The sequence below is a fragment of the Sapajus apella genome, unplaced genomic scaffold (assembly GCF_009761245.1).
Source record: "Sapajus apella isolate SASKATOON/1434 unplaced genomic scaffold, GSC_monkey_1.0 scaffold8, whole genome shotgun sequence".
Lineage (NCBI taxonomy): Eukaryota > Metazoa > Chordata > Mammalia > Primates > Cebidae > Sapajus > Sapajus apella.
The window spans coordinates 31,546,054-31,573,242 of NW_022436948.1; positions in this window are offsets into that span (position 1 = coordinate 31,546,054).

Below are 27,189 nucleotides of genomic sequence, written 5' to 3' on the forward strand. Positions count from 1 at the left end.
GAGGGGTTATGATTCTTGCTTGTATAATTCAGGTCAGGTTTTTGTTCACTTGACCTCGAACTTTTCTGCTTACATAGATGGAATCAGAATTTCGTAGGCTTCTGCAGTGAACTGAATGTTACATACCCCCCAAATTTATATATTGAAATCCTAATCCCCAAAGTGACAATATTAGGAAGTGGGGCCTTTTGGAGGCGATTAATTAGGTCAGGAGTGCAGCTCCTTTATGAATGAGATTCGTTCTCTTACAGAAGAAGACTGGCAGAGATTTCTCCTCACCTTCATTATGTGAGGTTATAGGGAGAAGACAGCCATCTATAAAGAAACAGGAAACCTCATGGGACAGCAAATCTCCCAGTGTCTTGATTTTGGACTTTCCAGCCTCCAGAAATGTGAGAAATAAATTTTTGTAGCTTATAATCTACCTAGTTTATGGTATTTTGTTACAGGAGCTGAATGGACTAAGACCGAGTCCTATATATTTTACTTGTAGGAACACTATGATCAACCAGCCATAGTTGAACACTGATCAACCAAGCAACCTCTGCATAAGCCAGACTCTTCTGATTGCTGTTTTGACACTACCATCTACTATGGTAACCACATCCTCTTCGCCTTTGGCAGCTGTGGGCTACCATTTGGTCCCTGCCACCTTGGGATCCATTTACTCCCATTGCATTTAGGTTTCCCAATTCAGTGACTGCAGTTCTCACTATAAGATCTTGACTATAGAGAAGAGTGATCACAGAGCTCTACAGGGATGCTAGAGCTCCTCTAACCAATTTATTTCTCACAGTATTGGTGAAATGTATGCCTTCTGGATCCTCCCAGTGTGGAGGGGTAGATCTTAAATAACAAATCAACTCTAATATTCCAATCTCCCCATGCCTTTGAATCTTCTTCTATGTTAAACTAAGACAGGACTGGCAGTTCCAGCTGGTTCACTGTGGACCACGTTTTTGGTCCATGTTTGGGCCACTGAATTAAATAGTTTAAAGCCCATTGTAACTCCCTGAGCTGCAATATTAAACGCGGAGTCTCTGCTTAGTGAGCCCATATCAATAAATTCAGCCTGATCCAACTTTATGTTTCTCCCACCATTATTCTTTATCCCTAGTAACCATATCCACACATTTCCTGGATTTGTCTTCATAAATTAGAAAAGTCAAGTAATTCTTTTGGAGTGTAGCATACCTCCTCAGCCTTCACACTTTCACTAGAAGAAAAGAAATATATTCAAACTTTCAACATGAAGCTTTTCAAATTAAATCAATATATGAGGGCGTGGCATCTGGGAGCATATCATGTGGTATGATTTTAATTATTAGATTATCTTTATGAAACACTTAAACTTGGCCCTAATGGGAAGGATAGAAACACATCCCAAAATACTTTTTCCTTGTGATGATGTAGGTGTGTACTCCAAAAACAAATAAACAAAAAAGAATTTTCTCTTCCTAGAATCCCCTCCCAAATTTCTTCCAAATTGGTAGAGAACATCATTGAAGGACATTTAGCTCAATTAAACAAACAAGAATTTCTGCAGGCTGGCTTACTCTCGAAGCCATGTAGGAAGTGAGTTTGGGGAGGTGAGGAAGAGGGAGGCACTCTAGAAATAAAGGGAGTAATTGGTAAGCAATAATCTTGGTGAGATGTGATAAACATAAAGACACCATGTGGACAAAGAGAAAAATAACTTATAGTAGACATTTTCAATGGCGTCTTAGGGGCAGAGCCAGGCTGCAGTGTATGGAGAATTTAGTATTGTTTCTAAGTGGCGATCACAACAGACACCATGAAAACTCAAGTTTGAAAGACATTTCTTTATGACACACTGAAGCTTATACAGAGATCTCATGGCTCCAGTTCAGACATCATTCCATTGCCTTACCTGCTTCAGCCCCTGCCTATACAAGGAGAATATTTTATTTGAAAGATAAGGAGAGTTAATATATCCAATTATGACATGGTTTCTTGTACAATCATATACTTCTATAATCAGGCTATAAGTAACTATATTGTTTTATATGATGTCTTCACTCTCAGCAAGGGGTTTTAGTTAATCATCTGTTGCTCCAGTTGATTGCTGCTAGATATCTGATTTGTATTCAAATGTATTTCTTGAACAGGTCACTTACAAGTTATGTTTTCATTATTATCAGCTAAATAATTTCCTTCCTGTCTTATGGCTCTGTGCTAACCAAATCATTAGGCACCATGCCGTTGCCTCTTATTATGGGAACAAAACAAACCATATCCATGTATCAAGGGAAAGTGTTCTCTTTCTAGGTCCATGAGGGGGTGTAGTTTTAAGGGCAAAAATTTCGCAGCGCCATGCCCCCATCCCATCTTCCTCCATCCAGGAGATTTAATGGTTTATGTCTAAATTTTGAGGGCACGGGAAGAAACTAAAAGTCAATCACTCCAGGGGAAGTTCTAAGAAACTCCTTTCATTGGCCTGGTGTCTTAGAGGTCTTAGAGAAGATGGGGATTCCTCCCAGGTTAAAAGTCCTCTTCTTCCATACCCCTTTGGACTCCATGTTTAAATCCCCTTCCATGAACACTCGTGCTCCTGGAAGCTGTTTTTCTCTATCCTAACTTTGCCCTCTGGAATCCCTTTCAAACACTCTCTCCTGAAAGCCTGTCTTCCCCTGCTAAACTCCATCTCTCTCTCTATTCCCTTCCACTCAGTGTGGAAGCTGCTTTCCTCTCCTGAATTCCATCTTTCTAAATTCTCTCACTCAGTGTAAGAGTTAGCTGTTTCTCTCTGCTTCTCCTTTTTCTCTCTTTAAATAAATCACTTTCTATATACACTTTTAAGTCCAGCATTTAGTGCGCACTGTGCCGTGGTCCCCTCTCTCATTCTTAAAAGGGCAGAAGACCAAAAGCCTGGAAAAACATACTCTCAGGGGACCTAAGGGCACCCTAAAGCCCTAAAACCCAATATTACAGTATTGTATTTTGGCTGTGTTACTTCCTTGCAGCAAGTTCTAATTATTTTACTTTACAAATATTTTTAATAGTCTGCGTGTTAGTCGTTATGGCTTTTCATCAATATTCGGGGACTCCCATCCTTCTAGGTTTGGTAGGATTGCATTCTCCTGCCCAATTTGAAGTTTGGTGTCACCATGTGACTTGCTTTGCTAACTAAATACAAGCAAAGTAATCCCTGTCATTTTCAGGAAGACGTTCTAAGAAACAAACATGAAATACCAATGTCCTCTTTCCTGGCATAGAGATTTTGAAGGTATATACAATGACAGAGCCTAGTTTTGCCCAGGACCTTGTGTAATGCCTGCTTTAAAATTGTAGTGTGAGTAAGACACTTTGAAACTATCTGTTACTAAAAATAATAAACTTTGTATATGGAGGAGTGTTACTCATGTGAAAAACATCTAAAATATGTGGCATTGTTTTTAGTGATATATTGGTGGGAGTTAGAAAAATTTTGAAGGGTAGACAAAATAGGATTTGTGTTTTGAAATAATAAATTATTTGATAACACTATTATCTGTTGTAACTTAGAAAGAAAATCATTAATCAGCCTGTAGCTCTAGAAAATGGCAAAAAACAAACAAACAAAAAAAAACAAAAAACAAAAAACAAAAAAAAAAACAGAGAATCTGCATTTCACAATGTTTTCAAGAAACAGATAAACTCAGAAAAGACTTGTTAAGCTCAAGAAGGCATTGAAGGGTATAGGGAGAATGCATAATATCAGGGTCTTTCAGTGTGAAAGAGGCAACTACTTCCCAACTCCAAAAGGTAGAACACAAAGATGAGAAGAATATGAATCCACAAGGGCCTGCTCAGTTTTAGGGATGCAGCTGAAATTGATCAAGGAAATGGTCAATATCCTACTAATAAATCTTCAGATTTGGTTACGGTATTCCTGAACAAGGACCCAGTGTTTTCCCAAGCAAATGCTTTGAATTGGGAAAAAAAAAATGCTACTAATTTTGCCTAATGCTTTTCTTCATTCAGTTCCATTACAATTAGTGTCAGATACAAACACATTGCTTTGGCTTTTATAGCCCTCTGTTAAATTGCCCTGCTGGTCGGCCATCCTATCTCTTCTCCTGACTCAATTTACTCCAGTCATACTCTATTACTTTTTTTCCTCCTACTCCTCCGATAGCACAAGCTGTGTTCTTCTTCAGGGTCTCTCTACTCCCCGTTCCCACCTCCATCTCATCATTATTCAACTCTACCCAAATATCAATTCCTCAGAAAGACTTTTGCTGGAGACCCTAACAGAACCTTCACCTGGCAATCTCTTATCACATAAACTTGTTTTTGACATTTTTTTTTTTACTATCTAAAATGGTCACTTTCACTTGTTTCCTCGTGTTGGATTTGAATCCTGACACTTGACTGTGAGTCCCAAGAGGTCAAAGACCACTCAGTCTTTTTCACCAAATTTTTTCAGTATCTGCATGGTTTGAATTTTATTTTAAATGCATATTTGTTGATAATTGGATGGTTTGTAGCCTCTTAGCACTGTTTTGTTTCAGTTCTTGGATTTGTCACAATTTGAGCCTTTATCTGTGCTGTGATTCCTTCCTAGACTTCCGTGTTTCCTGTCTCCATTCTACTTCCCCCTTTGATAACTAGCTGCTTAGCTCTGGCATGAAAGTTCCCTTCATTGAGTACAATATAAAACTATCAAGAAAAGAATTTTGCCATTTAAAACTTATAAGCAAGATATCCTCTTATTCCCATTTTCAGATCTTTTTCCAATTTTCTTTTATGTAGAAAATGAGAGAAAAGCAAGAAGGGACAGGGAGAAGTGAGTTTGTGAAAAAAGCAGATTAGAAAGCAATTCAGAAATGACAATAAAATTATTTCTATGAGCTTGTCTTAATTCAGTTATTATTGTATCTTACAGGAATTTTGTCAGTTTCTGAATCTCTACATCATTACTTACTTCTATCTCTATAAAGTCAAAAACTTTAAAACATATTTTACATTTGATTTTCATGATTAAAATATATATGTGAAAATGCTAAATCACAAAAACACACAAATAAATTACTTAGACATAGTTGTTTAAAAGCTATTACAGCAGCAAGATAACCACATGTACATGATGTATCTTTAATTTTTAAGCATATAGATATTTATTTAGGCCTATGCTGACATTAGATAGATACATGTTTGTAATAGTATAGTTGATCTTAGTTTTGTAGCCTTACTAAGATTTGTTTACATGGTAAACAATGTAATATGGTGAGACTAGACATAGTTTCACTGTAAAAACATAGTCATCTAAGAGAAGCTTTATGATGCATGTTTTGGGTTAAACGAGTATCCCTGTCTTTATGTTTAAGCAAACTGCTTTCATATTAGTTTGTACGCAATACAAAGACTCCAGTGCAACTAGCCATTAAGGTCGTCTCAGAAGTGTCCATTTGAATATAAATATTTTCAGTAAATGTTCTACTTTTGCCAACAAATGTGAACCAGCTCATTTCTTCATAAAATAGCTCTCTTTTTCAAATATCTTTTGCTGCTGTGACCAAATCAAAGACATCTTGGCCCACAGCCATAGCTCATAGACATGTTTATAAATGTTATCAACAAGGGCAAATGCATGCAGCACACAGAGACAGAGCAAAAATATTACATAGAATAGGACATATGATAAGTTTCATTGAAGGAATTCATTTGATATTATTCTATTTGAGTTTTTTTCTTTTGAAATATTAGAAAAGAAGTAGCTTTACTATATTAAAGGCAGTTACTTAGAAGAAGCTCTTTAAATAGTTTTTAATAAATTGTTGACAATGATACAGAACAAAAGTCAACATTGCCTGAAAGCATTGAAGGTGAAAGGACCATAAATTAAATTCCAAAAGAAAGCATGACTAGTAAAATAAATCAAGGTGAGGTACTGAACAAATTCTTAGACCACAGAAAAGAACCGTATCAATATTTGTAGGAAAGACAGCTGATACAGAAAAAGAAATGTTTTATATACTTATTGATACTGATAGACATAAGGAAATAAAAATCCTAATGGAATCGTCATTTTTTTACCCAATGGATTAGTGACAGATTTCCTAGGTTTAAGAAATAAAAAGAATTAATTATGTGTCAAATCAAAAATTTGGAAAATGAATATCAAGCTAATAGTTCAAATGAAAATGAAATAATATAATTTTGGACACAGAAATTCAACTTCAACTTAATGTTGAAGAGTGAAGGAGAGTAAGCCAAATTTAACACAAATAAAAGTGGAATTTTAAAATTCTCTTTAAAAAGATTATGTATTATCTTGATGCATAATCGATGAGAGTATAAATTGATACATTTTTTGGATCTTCATTTGACAATAGACATCTAGAGATGTGAAACTGAACATTTCTCTCCATGTAAACAAAAAAAGTAAAATATTTTATAAAGTATTTTTCTCCCCAAAACAATATTTTCACCTTTGAGATGATAAGTCTAACTGCACTGATAATTCATCTAGAGTGTTAAAAATATTACTGAGCTTCATAGCTGCCCCAGAGGGATGCAGAGTAAACGTTCTTTTTAAAATTTCCCTTTTTACTGCAATACGTCTTTCCTTTAAAAAACTCTGGAAAACTATACATCACACAAAATGTATTTTGCCTTTCCCAGATAAGACACAGAGTTTAATAAAGGACTAGCTTGTTATAGGATGCTAGGAAGAATGAATAAGCAGGTGTGCCTCCCTCTCTCTTTTCCTTCTTAACTCTATTTTCTTTTTAACTTTATTGTCCCATAGCCTCCTCTGAATTTGTCTACACCAGATTGAGACTAAATTGTTGTGATGGAAATGTATGCTTAGCCAATAGTTTAGGTAAATGATATCTCCCATGCTTGCTTTGTTTTGTACACAAAAAGATGCTAAAATAATTAATTGGCCACTATCTTTCTACATAAAAACACAGTAAGGTAAAATTCACCCTCAATCCCCCCAAAAAACCTCTCTAAATGTCAATGCCATATTTTCTGAATTTGGAGTTCATTTTGAATTTATTCATTTTCTCTCTTCTTATCAAAACCATAATATAAAATAGAAACTAGAAAACAGCCTCAATTTTGACCTCTACCAAAATTTATTTCTCAGCATGAAACAGGAATATTGTGGAATCAAAGTAGTTCAATAGGGTATTTTTGAAGAGCAAATATTTAAATTTAGAGAAGAAAAAATGAACAAGCATATTGAAGAAACAAGTTTCCTAGAGCAGAGCCTTAGTTCGCCTTCTATTATTATAACAGAACATCACAGACTGGGTAATTAATAAAGAAAATATGTGTATTTAACTTACGGTTCTGGGGGCTGGGAAGTACAAGAGCATGACTCTGGCGTCTGGTCAGGGCCTTCTCGCAACACATGGCAAGAGGGCAATGGCACCAGAGAGAGCTCCTTTTTATAACAAAGCTACTTTCTCAATAATAAATTCACTCCTGTGATAACAACCTTAATCCATTCATAAGTGCAGAATGCTTATTAATCCATTAATCCATTCATGACGGCAGAGGGACATGAACTTTTGGAGGGCACATTCAAACCATAGCAAGGAGAAAGTACAGTTTAAAAAAAAATAATTAGTGACTTAAAAAAATATATTTACTGAGAGGGAATCAGGTGCTAGAAACTACAATGGGATGATACACTTTTTGGTGTTGTAAATGTATGAAAGACGAAGTTATGGAGTACCTGGAAGCCAGTAGTAGAAAGAGGGACTGAAATATGCGAAATTGAGTCTTTGAAAGTTCTTCAGAAAGAGATAATACAACCAAAATCTTGTATTTGACAGTATAACTAAGGTCCACAAACTATTGCCTGTGTTTTCCCTGGTCCCCTCAAGCTAAGAATGCTTTGTATATTTTTAAGTAGTTAAAAAAAGAAAAGTAATATTTGATGGTGTGAAAATAATGTAAAAATTGAATTTCAGTGTCCATAAATGAAGGTTTTAGAACACAGCTGCAATTATTTCATTATGTATTGTCTGTGGATGCTGTTACACTACCACAGCAGACCTGAGTATGTAAGCAGTTGTAATTTCAGGTATTTCCCAATAAGAAGAATCATTTTCCCCCTTTACTCAAGTTCTAGGCAAGATGAGAAATAAAAGTGTAAAGCAAATGATATTCTAAGAATGTGGTTCTATTGTTTAATAAAGCAAATATTGGAGAGCAAGTCATATCTTTGGGTTAGTAGAAATTTCTAATAGTGGATCTCATTTTAGGAATATTTATATATTAAGTTGAAAGAAGCACTGAGCAATATAAGCTCCCATTTCGGGGAGCAGGCTCCTTTACCATATGGCACAAAACAAGACAGGATATATATTTCCTTTAGGCAGTTATGTTCCAAAGAGGAGGAAATGAAAGGGTCATAAGCTCTTTATGCCATTTTCTTATGATAAATGCAGCAATCAGCTAAGTGAATCCTACTTTTCAGGGAAGGGAGAATCACAGAAGTAGGAAGAATGTATGTGTGTTTTTTCTTTTCTTTTCTTTTTTTTCCATGGAAATTGAAGGACTGAGAAAGAAATACTCCACTCCAGCTGTCTTCAACTTTTTTTTTTTTTTTAACCCTCTGGTCTTAAGCCAACCATAGCCATGGATGTCCTCTTTATAGCAACACATCACTACTGGCATCAACTTATTGCATAGTCTGTTATGTTGCTAATAAATATATACTCAAGATCGGGTAATTTTTAAAAGAAGGAGGTTTAATGGACTCACAGTTCCACTTGGCTGGGGAGGCCTCACAATCATGGTGGAAGGCAAAGGAGAAGTAAAGTCATGTCTTACATGGTAGCAGGCAAGAGAGGTTGTGCAGGGGAACTCTCATTTATAAAACCATCAGATCTCATGAGACTTATTCACTAACATGAGAGGAGCATGGGATAAACTGGCCCAATGATTCAGTTATCTCCACCTGGTCTACTCTTGACTTGTGGAGATCGTGGCAATTCAAGGTGAGATTTGGGTGGGAACACAGCCAATCAATATCATATGGACAGTCCTGTACCTACCTTCCTTGATTATAGAAAGCTGATCCACCTGGCTCCTTTTGGGATCGCTGGAACAAAGGATAGATTTCATGTGCAGAAGGCTTAAAACTTCTCAGAACAATGTATTAATAAAATTAACTCTAACTGTATTCTGTGACCAAAGCTTTACATTCAGCCCCCACACTATTTCCTATCTGAAAGTTTCTAACCAAGCTGTCAAGCATAGCTTATCTGAGATTTTACAAACAATGAAATTAAGGACACTATGACAATATTGCTATAATACACTGAATAAATAGATTTTTGATAACAAATTACCAGTAATAAAGAGGTTTCACAATTTTAATGTAAAACTCATCTTTTCATTGTCAAATTTCTAGGGAAAGTCTAAATTCTGAAATTGTAATTCCTCATGAGTTAAAGTCTGAAGAAGTCAATGTGCCTGACATTTGCACTCCCAAGAGTCAATATCCCTTGCCTCCTCTGTCTGTCTTTTTTTCCCATGGGTTCCATATCTTAATTATTATAATCACTTATAACCTCCTCTGTCACACTAGAAAGCTTGGAGTTTTTGCAATCATCTACTACACATTTCACAAATATGATTGTGATTACATCCCCTAACTTACTCTTACATGACATGTCCGCTTTCCTATTTTAGTTGTTACTCATGTGGGGAAAAGTTTTACTAACCCTCAAGTGAACTACTGTAAAAGCTTCCTATAGTTCTCCTGTCTTCACTCTCTTCTCTTCCACTTGTCGTTGACATTGGACAGACATTATAACTGATTTGACCACATCTGCTAGCATAGAAAGATCTCCTGTATGAAAGGCTAAGAGGAAAAAAAGCACGTCTACAAAAAAAAGGATCAGCCCACTTGTAAGTAATTAAAACAGAAATAACCTTTTGTGTATGCATGCATAAAAATGGATAAATGAACCCTTTAATTACGTGAAAACACCAATGGTTTCAGCTATGATTATCTCTGCAGAAAAAAGACAGGAAGACGAATCTGGGGTGGGTGAATATAAAGTAGAATGTTATATGTTATTCCACACAATTCTGCATTATTTAATTCTTCTAATAGCAGAATACTGCTATGCATTATTAGAAAAGCAAAAACTGTCTGTAAATATATAAAGCAACAACAGTGTAACAAAAATGTGGCATCTATGTGAAACCATGTAAAATCCTAGACACAACGTCTGTTCTGTAGGCTTCCCATTGCTCTGGGTGTGAGGTGGTAAACTTCTTGGTAGGGAAGCAGCAACGGAGAGTGAAAAGTGGTGTCAGAGAAAAAGGGTAAAGCAAAAGCACATTTGCAATGGAGAAACCCAAATTCATCACCCAGGCTAGCAAATAAAAGAGAATTAAACATCAAAGTTTACTTCAAGGTTTCCATCTTGTCAGAAGTGTTGATTTACAAGTAACACGAATGGTGTATAAAGGAAGTTGACATACTTTTCAGGTGATCGTTTTATTTTCATCTTAATTTGCTGAGTTTGAGATAATGATAAGACAATCAGGCAGAGGCATTATGTCAGTAGTTAGAGTTGCAACCTTAACAGCAAAATTTAATGTGGGAGATTTCATATTGAGTGTAAAGTAAATAGCTGGATTCATGAGTCCTTGTGAGGAAGGAACAGAAGGAGATAAGACCAAACAGCTGAACACAAACCTCTATAAAGAACTATAAAAGGAGTTGAAAGGTAGCAGTAAGAGTGGAATAGATAAAGAATGTAGAATGCACAAATAACTCAAAGGAAGAAAACATTCCAAGCAATTCCAGAAGATCAGCAATATCAGATTTTACAGGAAGGTCAAAGATAAGTGTATACAAAAAAAATTCCTTTCAGTTTGATAAGAAATAGTTATTAGTGATCTTAGAAAAAAAGTTTCTATAAATGTACATTACCCCTTTAGGGAAAACATATGAAAATCACCTATATTGTACAAATCAATGTGCTATACATATTCAACATATATTCTGTGAGAAGCTAGTAAGGGCAAATGAAATGAACAGATGATAAACAGACAGTGAAATACAAATAGCTATCAAATACATGAAGAGATCCTCAAGCTCATTTATAATCAGAGAAACGCAAATTACAGTAAAATAATTTACCACTTTACAACCATCTGATTGGCAGAAACTGGAAAGTTGAATAGTAATAATTATTAGTAGGGATGTGGAAAAACCCGAGCAGCTTAATCTTGCTGAAGAGTACTCTAGCAGTACTTAGTCAGATTAAAACTGCATCTATCCTATGACACAGTTTTACTATTCCTGGTTATATAGCCCAAAAATATTCTCCCAAGAGAAAACGAAGGAATATTTATGATAATTGTATCACTCAGGAGAAAAGAGGTGATGTTGCAATAACTTCCACATCCCTTACACTTGAAACAGCATAAGTCTGATTTTTGTTCCCACTGCCAGTCCATCCCAGGTTGACTCTGCTTATTGTATCCATCTGAGACTGATGGAGTATAGCCCATCTCAATCATTGTCGGTCGTTGTGAAGAAGAGAAAGATAGAGATCTGGAGGGGTCCAACACAGCAATTAAACACTCCAGGCCAGAAGAGACATGTGCAGCCATGGCCCACACTCATTAGCTAGATATCTATAAAATCTTAGAAGAAACGTTTCTGTAAATGTACATTTCCCCTTGTAGGGAAATGAAATATGTGTTATCATAGGCTAAACTGTACAAATCAATGTGCTATACCATTATATATATATAATAAATGGCCAGAGATTATGATCTTTCTCCCATGTATTTACATACTTGTGTGTTGGGGACTGAATGATTGCATGCTCCAAATTCACATGTTGAAATTTTACCTTGCAATTTGATAGAATTAGAAGGTGGAGTATTTGGGAGGTAATTACATTAAATGTGGTCATGAAAGCACAGCCCTCACATGAGAAAAGTGTCCTTATAAAAGTCCAGAGAAAGCTTGCTTCTCTCTACTCTCTGCCAAGTGAGAATACAATGAAAAGTTGGCAGTTTACAATCCACATCAGATAGCAATACAGCGAGACATACAAATTTTAAGATACATAGCAAACACCTTTGAGCGAGTTGATTATGGGGTACAAAAAAAAAAAGATTGAATGTTCGAATAGGGGGGAAAAGAGTGATAAATTAAATGAATAGGCTGGGCACAGTGGCTCACACCTGTAATTCCAGCACTTTAGGAGGCCGAGGCAGATGGATCATGAGGTCAGCAGTTGAAGACCATCCTAGTCAGTGGTAAAACCCAGTCTCTACTAAAAACTACAAAAATTAGCCAGACATGGTGGCACATGCTATAATCCCAGCTGCTCGGGAGGCTGAGGTAGAGAATTGCTTGAACCTGGGAGGTGGAGGTTGCAGTGAGCCGACATCACACCACTGCACTCCAGCCTGGACAACAGAGTGAGACTCTGTCTCAATTTCCACCCCCCCAAAAAAAAAATTAAATGAATAAAACAAAAGGTATCTCATACTGACCTTTGATGATGGTGGTCATGAATGGAGAAATATGAGGTGCTTCACATGAGATTATTCACAAAAAATAAAAACCTTATATGTAATAGAGGTTGACATGGTTTGACTGTGTCCCCACCAAAATCTCATCTTAAATTGTAGCTCTCATAATTTCCATGTGTTGCAGGAGGGACCCAGGGGGAGATAATTGAATCATGGGGACAGTTTCCCCCATACTGTTCTTGTTTTAGTGAAAAAGTCTCACAAGATCTTTTTTTTTTTTTTTTTAAATAAGGAGTTTCTGCTTTCATTTGGCTCTCATTTGCTCTCGTCTGCCACCATGTAAGTTGTGTCTTTTGCCTTCCCCCATGATTGTGAGGCCTCCCCAGACACGTGGAAATGTGAGTCCATTAAACCTCTTTTTCATTATAAATTACACAGTTTGGAGTATGTCCTTATCAGTAGCATGAAAACAGACTAATGCAGAAGTCATGGCAAAACTTTAGAGCATGTATCCAAAAGTAATGAGGCAAATTAAAAACCCAGTGAGGAAGGTATCATAAAAAGCCTTCTATAAAATATCACTTGCCTATTAGAGTGAGGAACATTTTGAGAATGAAAGAGAAAATGTAGGATGTTTTACAAGTAGATATAGGAACTCTGGTTGTGGTAAAATGGACCCAAGTATTGCTAGGAGATAAGAGAAAGAAAAAAGATGGAGATGAAAAGGAAGTGCAATGAAAATCAATCCATGTTTGAGGAAATCTGTGCCTTTTTTGTCATCTTTTGTGGGGGCAAGTTTTACAGGACAAGAAAATGCTAAGAATGCCAGCTCAGAATAAGACAAGCTATTATTAGCAACTGCTTATTAGAAATGCTAAACCAATAAAGAATACGAATTGCTGTTCTTAGTTTTAAAGAAACTATGCTTGCTAATGTAGACAGATGTTAAAGCTCAAGATATAATGTATGTGTTCCTACCACTTGCCATAAAATGTAAGCTCTCCATAGTGATGTGGCAATAGCTTCTACTTTCAGGCCCCATCTTCATTTACTGCACAGCCTTTTTGCTTCCCTGTATTTACGACGTTTCTTCTCAAAATAAGTCATGCCGTCTATGATTTGATTTGTGTCAGCATGACCCATCTGCTTTTCTGTCCTCCCAGAAGTGAACAAGTATGTGGTGCTACTTGATGAGTTTCAGCCTGACCTTAGACTAGAAATGCCCAGGTTGTCAGCACATGACGCCTACCTATCACTTCTCCTGACCCCTACCCTTCAACATACTCAAACAGCATAACATAAAAAAATTGCCTAGGGATCTTATTTCTCCTTCGCTTTCTCTTGTTACATGTCCAGGTCAGAAGCTTCAGTGAACATGCATATCAAGCCTGTGGACTGCCAGAAACTTGTAGCCACATTTTTAGGGAATCTACCGATAAAGATCCTTCCTTATATTACCTTGCTTTATATAATACTGTGTCATTGTTTAAAAAGTACTTTTGTGTTTGCATGTAGGAAGTTCCTGAATTTCCCAGTTAAACGGAAAAAGAAGAGCTAAAATTAGCAAGTTGGCACAATTGCAGTGTTGAAAAAGCTGAAAGTGATTTTTGTGGTTAGTCAAAGTTTCACAGTTCTCTTTTGGGAAAAGCATGACCTCTATTTTATAGATCCAGAACTTGATGCCACCTTGAAAATACATTCAAAAGCAAGAAATAGTCATGGGAGAAGGAAGGGCAAAAGGACAGAGTTAATATCATGGGCTTTTAAAATAGCTTATTATTTACTCAAATTTTTAATAATTTCACATTGCATTAAGTGTTTGAAATAAAACTTACTTGAGTTACTCTAATATTCATGTAGACCTTAATGATAATTTATTAATGCTTGATTGACTTTTATTTAGAATTCAAAATAAATTGATGTCATAAAATATGCTATTAGCTAGAGATGCATATGGTTTAGAGAGAAAATGATAATAAACATTGATTTTTGCTTAGGTGAAGATCAAGTTAAAATCAATCAATATTTTTTCATTTCAACAGAATCTTAATATTACCAGCATCAAAATCCAGTGAGTTTGAGTCTTCACTCTTTCCACTGGATACCCTATGGGAAATAGAGCATCCCCTGGAGAACTGAGAAAAAAGTCTTTCTCTGAAACCTTCTTGTATCCTTTTTCCCATCTTCCTACCTCCAAATGAATAGAGTCCTGTCCAGATTCCTTGGCTGAAAATTAAATGACTAGGCTAAAAAGGAGGGATATCTCTTCTTTAAATGTCCGCTGCTTCACATAAGGAGTAATAACTCTCCTTTTTGATAATTTAAAAAGAAAAGCAAATGTTAAAATGGAGTACTATTGAATGAACAGTGAAGTCAGTCATATTTTCGTATACTTCATTTAAATCCTACAGAATTTTAAATAAACCATTATTTGTTAAATCATTGTTGTACCATTATTTCAAAAAACCTTTAATAATAAACTATATAAAAATTGATGAAATTTTTCTCACTATTACTATCGCAGTAATATTTAATTTTTGAAAGTTTAAATTATTACTTTGATGTTTTTATACATTTTTCAGATATAGGTTGAGAATCACCCCATTAGATAACTACCTTAACAATAAAAATCAATTTTTACCTGCTTTTTCATTTTTCTTTCTTAATATTGACAACCATAAAGTCACTCAAATTTCACAGAAAAATAAGGTCAACTTTAAAAATAAGCAAAATGCACCACACACGTAGGTATTCTCTCTCTCACACACACCAAACGGCGAGCTTCACAATTGAAAGGTTACAATGCTCTACCACATGAACTGTGTTTTACCTTCTGTACTCTTGTCTTCTCATTCCTATTTGAAAAGAAATTTCAAACAATTGATTGTGAAGGCATATGTTGTGACCAGGTGTTACCTGCTTTATTAACATGAGATGAATCAAACCACGAAATGCTAGAGTTAGAAGTTTCCTTATGTTCCTGATCCCACCTGCTCATTTTACATAAAGAAAGCATTCAGAAAGGTTGATACAGGCATAGAAAAGGTGAAAGAGCCAGGAATAGACAGGAGGTCTCTAGTACATACCTTATAAAAATAAGGGCCACAGCTTGTAGCTTGCATAATTTTCCAAACGTGAGATGGAAATTTGAGAAGGTCAAATGTTTCTACTAAAGAGAGATTTTGAAAAGGTGGAGAGACGTTTAGAAGAGAGAATGAAGAAAGAAATTAAAAACAGTTGCTAAATCATGATTGGAATTAATCAATCACCTTGACTCTTCCAGGGGTGGGCAACTAATCTAGAAAAATAGAAAAATCTAGTTTATAGTTTATTGTGCACTGAGGTTGTTTTTCAGTGCGGTCTTCATCTTTGTCTTACGTTATTGCTGGAATTTTGTACTAAAACTTACCTTTCCTCTACTCTTCTCTATCTGCCTGACTTTGCCAAAGGATTTGAAGTGATTGACACAACTGGACTGCCATTAACCCCAGGCAGCCTTTGCTAATAAGTAAGAAACTATGGAAATACCCTCCTCAGTGTTTAGGTTGGCTTCAGGAAGCAATGAATGTGAAATCACTGTGAAAGAACAGAGTTCAAACCTGTGAGCTCCTGAATTCCCATGCAAGCTCAGTCTAGTACAATTGAGAAACAATTAAATTTAGTTTTTTAAACATTAATACTATATTAGATTTAGTTTTTTAATAAGCAATTGCTTTATCATTTAATTATCTGTTAAGCACCTACCAGGTATTAGGCCCTGCTAAATCCTGGAATTATAATGATAATTAGGATACACAATACTAAAAATTTTTTGGTCTGGTAGTATGTTAGTTAGATATACAAGTATTAGCAGATAAATTGCTGGCAATATAGCATTACTACAAATAAACAAATCCTGTGATTACTCCAAGGACAAAACAAATAAACAAACAAAAACACTTCCTAGAGATTTGTTGTAATGTATACATGAGAGTCTGCCCTGTGTATCTGTGGTCCCATGTCTGTGGATTTAACAGTGGATGAAAATATTCTGAGAGGCAAATGCACCAAGGTTCACAAAGGAAAGCTTGAGTCTGCACATGCTGAGTGCTGTGTCGTATCTGTATAGATGAAATTATATGTAGACATTACATTTGGTAACATTAGTAATCTGGAACTGATTTAAAGAATATGAGAGGATATGCATAGGTTGTCTGCAAATATTATGATATTTTATACAAGGAACTTGAGTATCTGCAAATTTTGGTATTTTAAGGAGTCCTGGAATCAATCCCCATGCATACATGTGTATCAGAGGATGACTGTATATGGTCTATAGTTAACAGTTATATTTTGGGAATTGCCTTTCCACTTCCCTAAGACTTAATGACTTAATCAATTATTATTCTTTCTTCTTCTTCTTTTTTTTTCTTTTAGAGCCAGTGTCTCACTCTGTTGACCACCGTGCTGGAGTACAGTGCAGTGGTGTGGTCATGGCTCACCACAGACTCAACTTCCCAGGCTTAATTAATACATTCTGAAATGGAGTCTCTTAGCCAGATTTTATTAGCCTAAATAGGGTACTTGATCTAATCTAGGCCAATTAGAGTACCCAATCCCCTGACCACAGTTGATTGTCCAGGACTGGACAGCCATCGAAGCTGGGCTACCCTGCAAAGGGAAGCAAAGCTAAGAAGTGGTCTTGGAGGCATTTGATTTCCATATTCCTATTGTTTCTGTGGCCTAGCAGTATCCATGTTTCCAGATAACCATTTTTCTTTGCTTCTTTGAATTCATTGATGATAGTATGCACACGTTTTGCTTAAGCTTACTCAATTTGAGTTTCAACTAAATGCATCCTATTAATATTGAAGAAAAAAAAGGAATTAAGAAAGTGTGTGGTGGTCAATGCCTCTACAACTTGATATGGGCTTTAGCTCCAGTTCTGTAATAATAATAGTAATACAGTAATAATAGTAATAGAATCAGAGTAAGAAAGGGTAGTCATAGACATGTATGTGTGTTTTAAAATTACCTAATAAAGGATCTATTAACAGAGTCTAATTAATGATTTTCAACTCTCAAAAAAATTGTAAGTTAGCTAAAGTACGTAAAAATAGTCTGTATTAATTAGAAAACGAACTCTGGGTTATGAATAAATAAAGCTGTAAGTGGAGAATGTACTAGGAATTATACTGAGAAAGTAGGTCGAAACTTGTTTTTTGTAAATTAATTTGGCAGGGGTATGCTTCTTGGGAAATCAGTAGTGCTTTGGAACAATGCTGAGGTCTATGAATCATAGTCGCTCTGTTGACAAAATATCCAAAATACAGAATCAACTCATTAATAAAGTCATGTACAGGCAAGCATGGATGATCTTATTCTCCCTATCTCCCATCTCCTCAATATTTTACTCTTGCTCTCTTAAATGAAAGAATATATCATTATAAATAATTGGTAATGTGGCAATGAACAGAGGTTAGGGAAGAATTGTTGGAGGCAGATTAGATCCCGAACAGAGCAGAGTAGAGAATAAATCCTTCAGCTACATGCAATGGCTTGGGAAAGCTAAAGCAAATTTTTTAATGCTCTAAGGAACAAGAATGAAAAGAATAGGATTAATCTGATTAATTTCCTAACATAATTTTCTACCTAAAATTATAAATGCACAATCAGGGGTCCTCTTTCTAGACGAAACAAGGAATATTACACAAATGCAGACTGATGAACTTATTTCCTCCAAATTTTCCATCATGTCCATGGGGTAATATAGGCTCTCAAAAAATATCACCAGTATTAGGAATTTTATTATAATTGAGGATATGATTTTATATCATTTTTAATAACTTGAATACTGTTACGGTTTCATTCTAAGATTTTATAGTGTCAAATTGTTAACTGAAAAACATTCAAATGGAAGAGTTGGAACGTGACTTGAATATCTCAGTCTAAAAGGATAAAAATTTTATCTTTATTTTCAAGAATAATCAGAGCATGTTGATTATTCTAATTTTCTATTTATTCCTTCTTGATAATATTCAGTCAAGTATTTTCTGTTATATCACTACAAACATGCAATCAATTATTGGTGTATCCAAAAAGCTCTGATTTAGTGTTTGGTTTATTTCTCATGTCTTACAAGAAATACATGTTTTTTTCTTCCTATTACTTGTTCATGGATAAATTTTCAGTCGGACTATAAAGTATTCTAATACAAATTATATTACATTTGTGATTGTTAAAGACTTCCATATTTTCAAAGACGTTGGAGATTGACCTATAGATTTCTGTCACTCAACACAATTGGTTATGTGGATTTCATTCCATAAAAATCATAGTGCCGTTTCTATTACTAATTTCCATAGTACTTATTTTTAAATGATGCACAAAGGAATTATTTAACATAAAGTAAATCATATAATAAAAACATTATTTTTCATTCTAGGATTTCACATCAATAAGTCAAATTAGAATTTGATCTTTATTATACTCTTTTAGTTTTAAAACAAAAAATAAATGAGATGTAAAATTAAATTCAACCCCATAGGTAAGAGGCAGTTTTATGGCTTGAATGTTTTTAATCTCTCCAAAATTCATATTGCAACTTAACTCCCAGAATAACAATATTGGGAGGTATGGCCTATAAGAGATGATTACGCCATGAGGGATCTTTCCTCATGAATAAATTAGATCCCTAGAAATAGGGCCTGATGAGTGAGCTCTCTCTCTTTTGCTTTTCTGTCACATAAGAAAAGTGTTTGTTTCTGCCCTTCTGCTTCCACCATGTGAGGATGCAGCAAAAATCCCTCATCAGACGCTAGCACTTTGATCTTGGACTTTCCAGGCCTTAGAACCATGAGAAATAAATTTCTGTTGTGTATAAATTATACAGTCTGTGATATTTTGTTATAGTGGCACAAAGAAACTAAGATATGTAATTTGTTGTAAAGAAAAGACCATTGGTTATGGTATCTATCAGTCAGAGTTGGGTTCTATATTGACAGGCAGGAGAGTTTGGAAGTGGCCTCTACATTTTCTTATTTGCTTGTTGTATATTTTGACTTATTGACATTTAAATGACCAGATTATTTCCAGGAATGCTAAGTATGCAGAAAAGGAGATAATAAGGGTATAAATCTAAAACAGTGTCAAAAACATCAATTACTTAAAAGTCTCAGCTATGAGTGTTTGAATGGTCAAATAGTGGCAAAAGTAGACAAGTGTTTAACAGTTGCCTTCAGAGCAACCTGATTGGAAGATGCGCAAGCAAACACAAATGAGCAAGAAAATATCACAGTTGTAACAAATATGTCAGCTTTGTTGAATAGAATTGGTTTGTAAAGCTTGCATCCTTTAGTCTTTTAATTTCATTCTATTTTTTTCATCTATAGAAATAGTGATTATAAAGCCCAGAGGATAACATTTACAACTCCCCCAAAACTGTCTACTTTTCCAAAAATATTCTAGTAAATTTTAATCATTTTTACTTTATTTTACATTATGTTTCCTGACTCTAAAATTACTTGAAACATTTATTTAAAAATAAAGATTTTAGAGTAACCCCCATATCTGAATTTCCCATATAATTCTGAGGATGAGCCTAATTTGAAAATCATCACATCAGACATCTCTTTATTCTGTGAACAGACAAAATAAATTAGGGGAGTGCTTTTTACATAATTAGTCTTTGCAGAATCTATTTAATCAATAGTATCATTAGGGGACTTGATTTATCCAGAAAATTTACCTCAGTGATGAACTTGATTGAGAAGGAGTTTCAATGGAACTTATGATATTACTCTACTAGCCAACAGGAACACATCAATTTAAATCTTTAGTAACTAGAAATCTTTGTATGGTGAGTGATTCCAGCTTGAATTCCAGCTGCAACTTCTCACTGGTGAGATCAGCACTACGTGACAATATATAGACAATTTTTTCACAACTTTCATTTAAAGAGATTAACTAAAAAGTATTACTAAAGAGTGTCCCAATGTCTTTTGGGTCAAATTAAATTAAAACGTTGAGAAGTGATTCATTTTCAAATAAAGAGGTTTAAGATTAAAGAATGAAGCTTGGTATCATTTATGTGTACACCTCAAGGTTTAGGAAAAAGTGTTCATTCTGAAGTTAAGGAATTGTCTCTTGAGTCAGAGTCAGATTATATCATGAACCTCTTGTGCACCCCCACCACCAAGATATCCTTAGGACAATGAATGTTTGAATTATCCAAGATTTTTTGAACTGCAAAATCTAGGCTAAATCACTAACATTGATAATCTCCCCAAAACCCATATTCCTATCATCTCCTGAGAGTGCCCTTTCTTTCTTCTGGCACTTTTCTACTCCTTACTGCAAACCCTCCCCTACTCCCAACAAGCAGTGGTGTCTGAAACATATTTTCATAAGAACTGCTCTAGTGGCCAGGACCACATCTGGTTTAGCACCTGGGACCACTTTCCATTCTTCTTATCTCACCCAAAAATTTTTACTGCAGCAGACAGTAGAGAGGTTCAAAGACTCAGTGGAGTGCAGTGGTATCTAGCAATGAATACATAAAAACAAAGAATTTTAGCTCTATTAGTCTTTTTTTTACAGTGCTATAAAGATACTACCTGAGACTAGGTAAGTTATAAAGGAAAGAGATTTAATTGACTCACAGTTCCAGATGGCGGGGGCAGCCTCAGGAAACTTATAATCATAGCGAAGGTGAAGAGGAAGCAAGGATCTTCTTCAGAAGGCAGCAAGAGAGAGAAGTGCAAGCAGGAGAATGTCAGATGCTTATAAAACCATCAGATCTCGTGAGAACTCACTCACTTTGATGAGAACAGCATGGGGGAAACAGTCCCCATGATCCAATCACTCCCCTCCCTTGACACATGAGGACTACAGGTCCCTTTCTCGACATGTGGAGATTACAACTCAAGATGAGATTTGGATGTGAGCCAAATCATATCACCAGCATTGTAAATATTACCTTTCTAGCAACGTGAACTTATAGAACCTGATTTTATTTTCAACATCATACTCTTACTCTGTGCCAGACACTTTTCTAAGTACTTAACAAACAACATTTAATTCTAAAAACTACCCCATTAGTAATGCAGTAAGTAACATTACTATCATTCTTATTTTACAATGAGGCAGAGATAATTAGGAAATTTTCTCAAAATAAGAGAGCAACTAACTTACGGGGCCAGTATTTGAGCCCAGGAAAGCTGGCTTCACATCTGAGCTCTTGGTAACTACAAATGCTGCCACTCATGAGATTATACAGGGTCATACAAAGTTAGTGGCACACCTCTGCTACCTATGTATAAAAATGACACTCCCCAGGGCTGAGTTTTCTGTAAGTTGCAGGTATCCTCAGGCTCTCAGGCCACGTGATATACCATGGCATAACAGGTATCATATCCCCATCAGTCCCCGCTAGATAACATGAAAAGCACACATACACTGCGTCAAATGTCATAAAGATTTTCCTTCCTTTCTCCTCGTATTATTTCTCTACTAACTTCTTTTGCAAAAACCACCTGCTAGAAGGCTTTTCATGTGTGAAATCAACCAGCTACTCTTTAAGGAAACTGTCATAATAGAGAGATTTTTGATGCTTGGCTCATACTGAAAAGTGCTTGTGATGAATCCTGTTGAGTTTTGAAAGAAAATAGAACAGGAGCTCGCCAATACCATCTAGCTCCAACTGGAAGAGACAACTTGGTGCTACTTCTCAGGTCATTTGGCGCCCTCTTATAGATTTAAGTTGACTTGTCATACCCTCGAGACCAGGGATTCTTGCCATTTGAGAGTCATGGCCCCATTTGAGAAATAGATTAAAAAGTATAGATCCTCACTCCAGAAAGATTCAGAGATGGACACAGAGGGCAAAAGTTGTCTGCAATGTTTACAAACATCGCCCTCACCCCTTCCAAGCCCAGTGATGGAATCTTTGAGGTCCTTGAACTGGTGGTTAAATAGCTTCACTTCAGAGGAATTGGGAAATCTCCCTTTGACTTGTGATTGTAATTTGAAGACCCATTGTTTTTTGATAATGCTGTCTTCTTTTGTAGAAGGTCATTGATCACTGGTGTCTCGAGTGATAAACCCTCAATATTGCCATTTTTGCTTTTTTCTCAGGAAGGTTAACTTAAAGCTAATCTTTTTGCGTTTGTCTATATCTGTACCTTAAGATCTATGTGAAGTAATAAAATACTACATATAAAAGAAATTAACTTAATTAGCATTGGGTGCAAAATGGCAAAACAATTAAATCTCTAAGTTGCTGCATGTAGAGAAGATAATTGGAAGGTTTTGAAAGTAGTTATCAAGGAGCACAGCTTGCTCCTTCAACTCTGACCCAAATAAAAGGGGCTTTTACCCTTGAAAAGTTTTGAAACTAAACTATGTGCAAGAGAGAATGTAGAAAACATTGAAAACTAATTGGAAATGGGACAGAGAAAGCTTCAATTAAGCCATTCCTTCATTTAAAAAGAATTTAATGGGCATTTTAACTATTTGCATAAAGAGTTTCAGCCATACAGAAAGAAAGTAACCCTTTAGGTTAGATAACTTGATCCTGTTTTGTATTTTCAAGGCTCCCTACACTTGGACCATTATAGGACTTATTAACCTTTGTTTTGTTTTATAATTGTGTGACTTTGCTGCTAAACCATACATTTCAAGAAGGTAAGAATCACATATTCTATTTTAATGTCAGTGCCTTATTTATAGTTTTTATCAGGGAATATATTATAATAATAAAAATAGTAGAATTCAAAGTATGTTTTGAGTACTGTACTAAGTACATTTCCACTTATATTTCTTTTCATTGCAATAGCTATGAGAATGTTTTGCTAATTTGAAGTAAGTATAATAGTATATACATTATCGATGTATGGATGAATATTTGTTAGCTAAATAAATCTACAAATGCATTTTTCAGAATTCATAACAATTTTACTTAGCATTGTGACAGTAATTTTGGTAAATTTCCAGCAATCTTTTTTGCAATTATAAACTGGGATCTATATACGGAAGGTCTGTAACTAGACATATTGCTGTTGCACAAGACATACATGAAAGGTATCAATCAAATCAAACAAATACAAAAAAAAAAAGAAATCCAAATCAGAAAAATTTAAGGCCGAGATTATTCTGTTGGTCATATCTTGGTAAATATTATCATTTTCTTGGTGAAGAGGATGTGAAAGATCACCCCAAACTCCACTGAATATCAACTATACTTCAGATAAGTAGTTTTTGCTTTGGTTAACTCTATTGTAAATTATACCTGTTTATCTACCCAAATGCAGGTATATTTGTTCATAACCAATCCCCTGCTTGATTTCATAAAATTTCAGGAAGCAGTTCCTTGTATTGTCTTAGTGGATATTAATTATTACATTGAGTTTCTGGGCCTCAAATGAAGAGAGATATTTACCCTTTGAATAGGACCGTCTTAAATACACTTATTTCAGCTCATATGTCCCATACGTTACAACATCTACGAAGTACATAAAATGTCCTTATATCTGGAGGAGACTACCGAATAGTTTCACATAATTCTAATAATTATGGAGATACACATTTAATAACCTGCTTCATTTCCTCTTCTCACAGTACAAGCTGTGACCTGTCTTACCCAGGCAATTGTCTATGTCCTCAGAGCTACCAATTCTTTTCAAATTTAAATCCTACAGAAAAGCTGAATTTGTTTAAGTTTTCTCCCAATGGCCCTATCATATAATCTTGTATAATATGAATAAGAAGGTAAGACTTTCAATGAAACTTCTGCACTCAATTTCAACCAAAAGTATACTATCATACTGTAAAAAGAATATTTTCTTGGTTGCTCCACTTGCCCTATTTTAGCTCCTCTAACTACTCTTTTGTCTTCTAAAATGCTGAATATATGATAGAAGCATGGCATTCTATCCATCCACTGAGAGAAAGGTACCACGTTTTCAAAATCCCAGAATGATGTTGAGCAAGGGAAGAGAAGAAAGACAGCAATCTGTATTACCAGGGCAAAATTGACTTCTGAGATCAATACACATTATAATTAAGCTGTGGAAATTTATCCCTCTTAAAGCCCTCCATTTCTCAAATATTTAAATGATGACTTTGCAATATGACTTTCACTTCATCAGCGTCTCTGCGGAAATTGGAAATTACAGTATGTGATACAATTAAAATGTATATCCACAACCACTCAGAATAATCATGGCTAATTAAAAATTATGAATCATTAAAATAACATGGTTTTCTGTCAGTATGTGTGCACAGCACATTCATGTCTTCTAACTTCCCAATTCAATCTCAGTAAACCTAAGGAGGTACATTTGTTATAATATTTCTATTAAGCCTTTCCATTAGGTAAATTACCATTACAGCCAAAGTTTAAAGGTTATCTGGGCTAGCAAACTACTTAACATAGCTAATATGTATAATTAGCTGTGGTTAGATTCCACATTAAACTTTTCCACTGCTATTTAGTGAATTTTCAAAAACAAATCATTTATGCAGGCTTATCAAGGCTGCTGCAGTGCTCCTAATAGAATTCAGAATATCTTTATCATCATAAAATACTAATTTCTACTTTTTCTTTTTTCTTGTATCTATCAGTTTTAAGGCTGACTGTAAAATCATCCAAATATTTCAGTGTTTCTGATACAACTTTATTCATTGAAATATCCTATGAATAAAGTAAATGCATATTGAAAAAAAGAAGGCAGAGAACACAAGTAGAATTTAATTCAAACAATAATTCCTTTGAAAATAAAAAAATGGTATTTTTTAAAACAAAATGTTTAGTATGAACTTAAAGGAAACAAAACTCCTGTAAGAATTGTTTCTGTTTGTATATGCTAGACTTTAACACTTTTCTCAGAGAACTTCAAATGTCCAGCTTTTCTACTAAATTCCCTGACATGTGAGAGAATTTGGGTGAGAAATTCTAAGAAATACAGCCACAAAAGTAGACTTCTCTTCAATTGTCAACATATTCTTTGCCAGGCTGAAGTACAGAGATGAGGCTGGTACAGCTCTTTTTTAAGCTACAACCATTGAGGCAGAGGGAAAAAAATGGTTATTAAATAAAATGATAAACCAGGTTGGATCTGTTCTCCCAGAAGGAACTGCTGGAAGTTCCAAATTTATAATCTAAAGAAAAGCTTCAGAAATTTCACTCTCTGTAAATATGGTGAACATGCTCCCAAGTTTAAGTAGAATTAATTCCAGAAATATCCAACCTGAATAGAAAGAACTTAGTGTCAAACTGCAAAGTTTAAAGAAACTAGTGATGAGATGGGATTGCATGCAGCAGAGAGCCGGTGGTAATTTGCACATATATGTGCATGTTCTAATTACTATTCTATCTATAGATACAGATAAGAACCACTGTTAATGCATAAAATATTATTCAGTTGTTGCAGAATTGATGTTGCCATCAGTGATGTGCTGGTTATGACACTGTTGTCTAGCAGTTTCAAAGCCTCTCTTTTATACTCTTCTTTGTGGCGCTGTGTCTGGGGAATTATAAACCACATTTCTACTTTGCCACCTGTGATCTCCTCAGGTTCTGCCAAAAAGGGGAACTAGAAGGAGACTGGAAGGCTGGAAGAGGAAGAAGAAACATACTCCTTGTTGTGCATTCTCTTCCCTTCAGTGTTACTTCACAGAAATATTGACATCTGTTTCCAGGTCACTTTTTCACATCTCAAGAGCAATTCTCTTATGGCCCCTCTCAGACACCAGCACGAGTGGGCTACTACTCACTCATCTGTGTTCTGGGTTCTATCTCTGACCCAATTTCTAGCGTTTACTTTCTTTGTATGATTCAATTAACCTTTTTAAAACTATTTTTTAATTGAATATATCTATGATGCACAACATAACGTTTTGATATATGTGTACTTTGTGAGATGACAAAATCAAGTTATTTAATGTACCTGTCATCTCATATACTTAGTTTTTGGTGATGAAAACACTTAAAATCTACTCTCAGCAATTTCTGAATACAAAATATATTGTTATTAACTACAGTTATCATGATGCACAATAGATCTCTTGAGCTTACTCCTCCTAACTCAATTTTTTTGTTCTTTGTCCAACACCTACATAATCTTCTCCCTACCACTCCAACCCTCCCCAGCCTGTGGTAACCACCATTATATTCTCTGGTTCCATGATTCCACATGTAAGTGAGATCACATGGTATTTGCCTTTTGGACATGGTTTATTTCATTTAACATAAAATGAAATAGATTTATCCGTGTATGGCAAATGACAGAATTTCCTTCTTTTTAAAGAGTCAATAGAACTCAATTGTGTGTGTGTGTGTGTGTGTGTGTATTACATTTTAAAAAACCCATACTTGCATTGAAAGATATTTAGATTGCTTATATATCTTGGCTATTGTGAGTAATGCTGTAATGATAATCGATAATGCAGAAATCTCTTTGGCAAACTGATTTCATGGTTTTGGGATATATACCCAGTAGTAGGACTGCTGAATGATACAGAAGTTGTATTTTTAACTTTTTGAGGACCCTCCATGCTCTTTTCCATAATGGCTGTATTAATTTACATTCCCACCAACAGTGTACAAGGGTTCCCTTCCACCACATCCTCACCAACATTTATCTTTTGACTATCTCATAGCTATTTTAATAGGTGTAAGGCAATATTTCATTGGGGTTTTAATTTATATATCCCTGATGATTAATGATGTTCAGC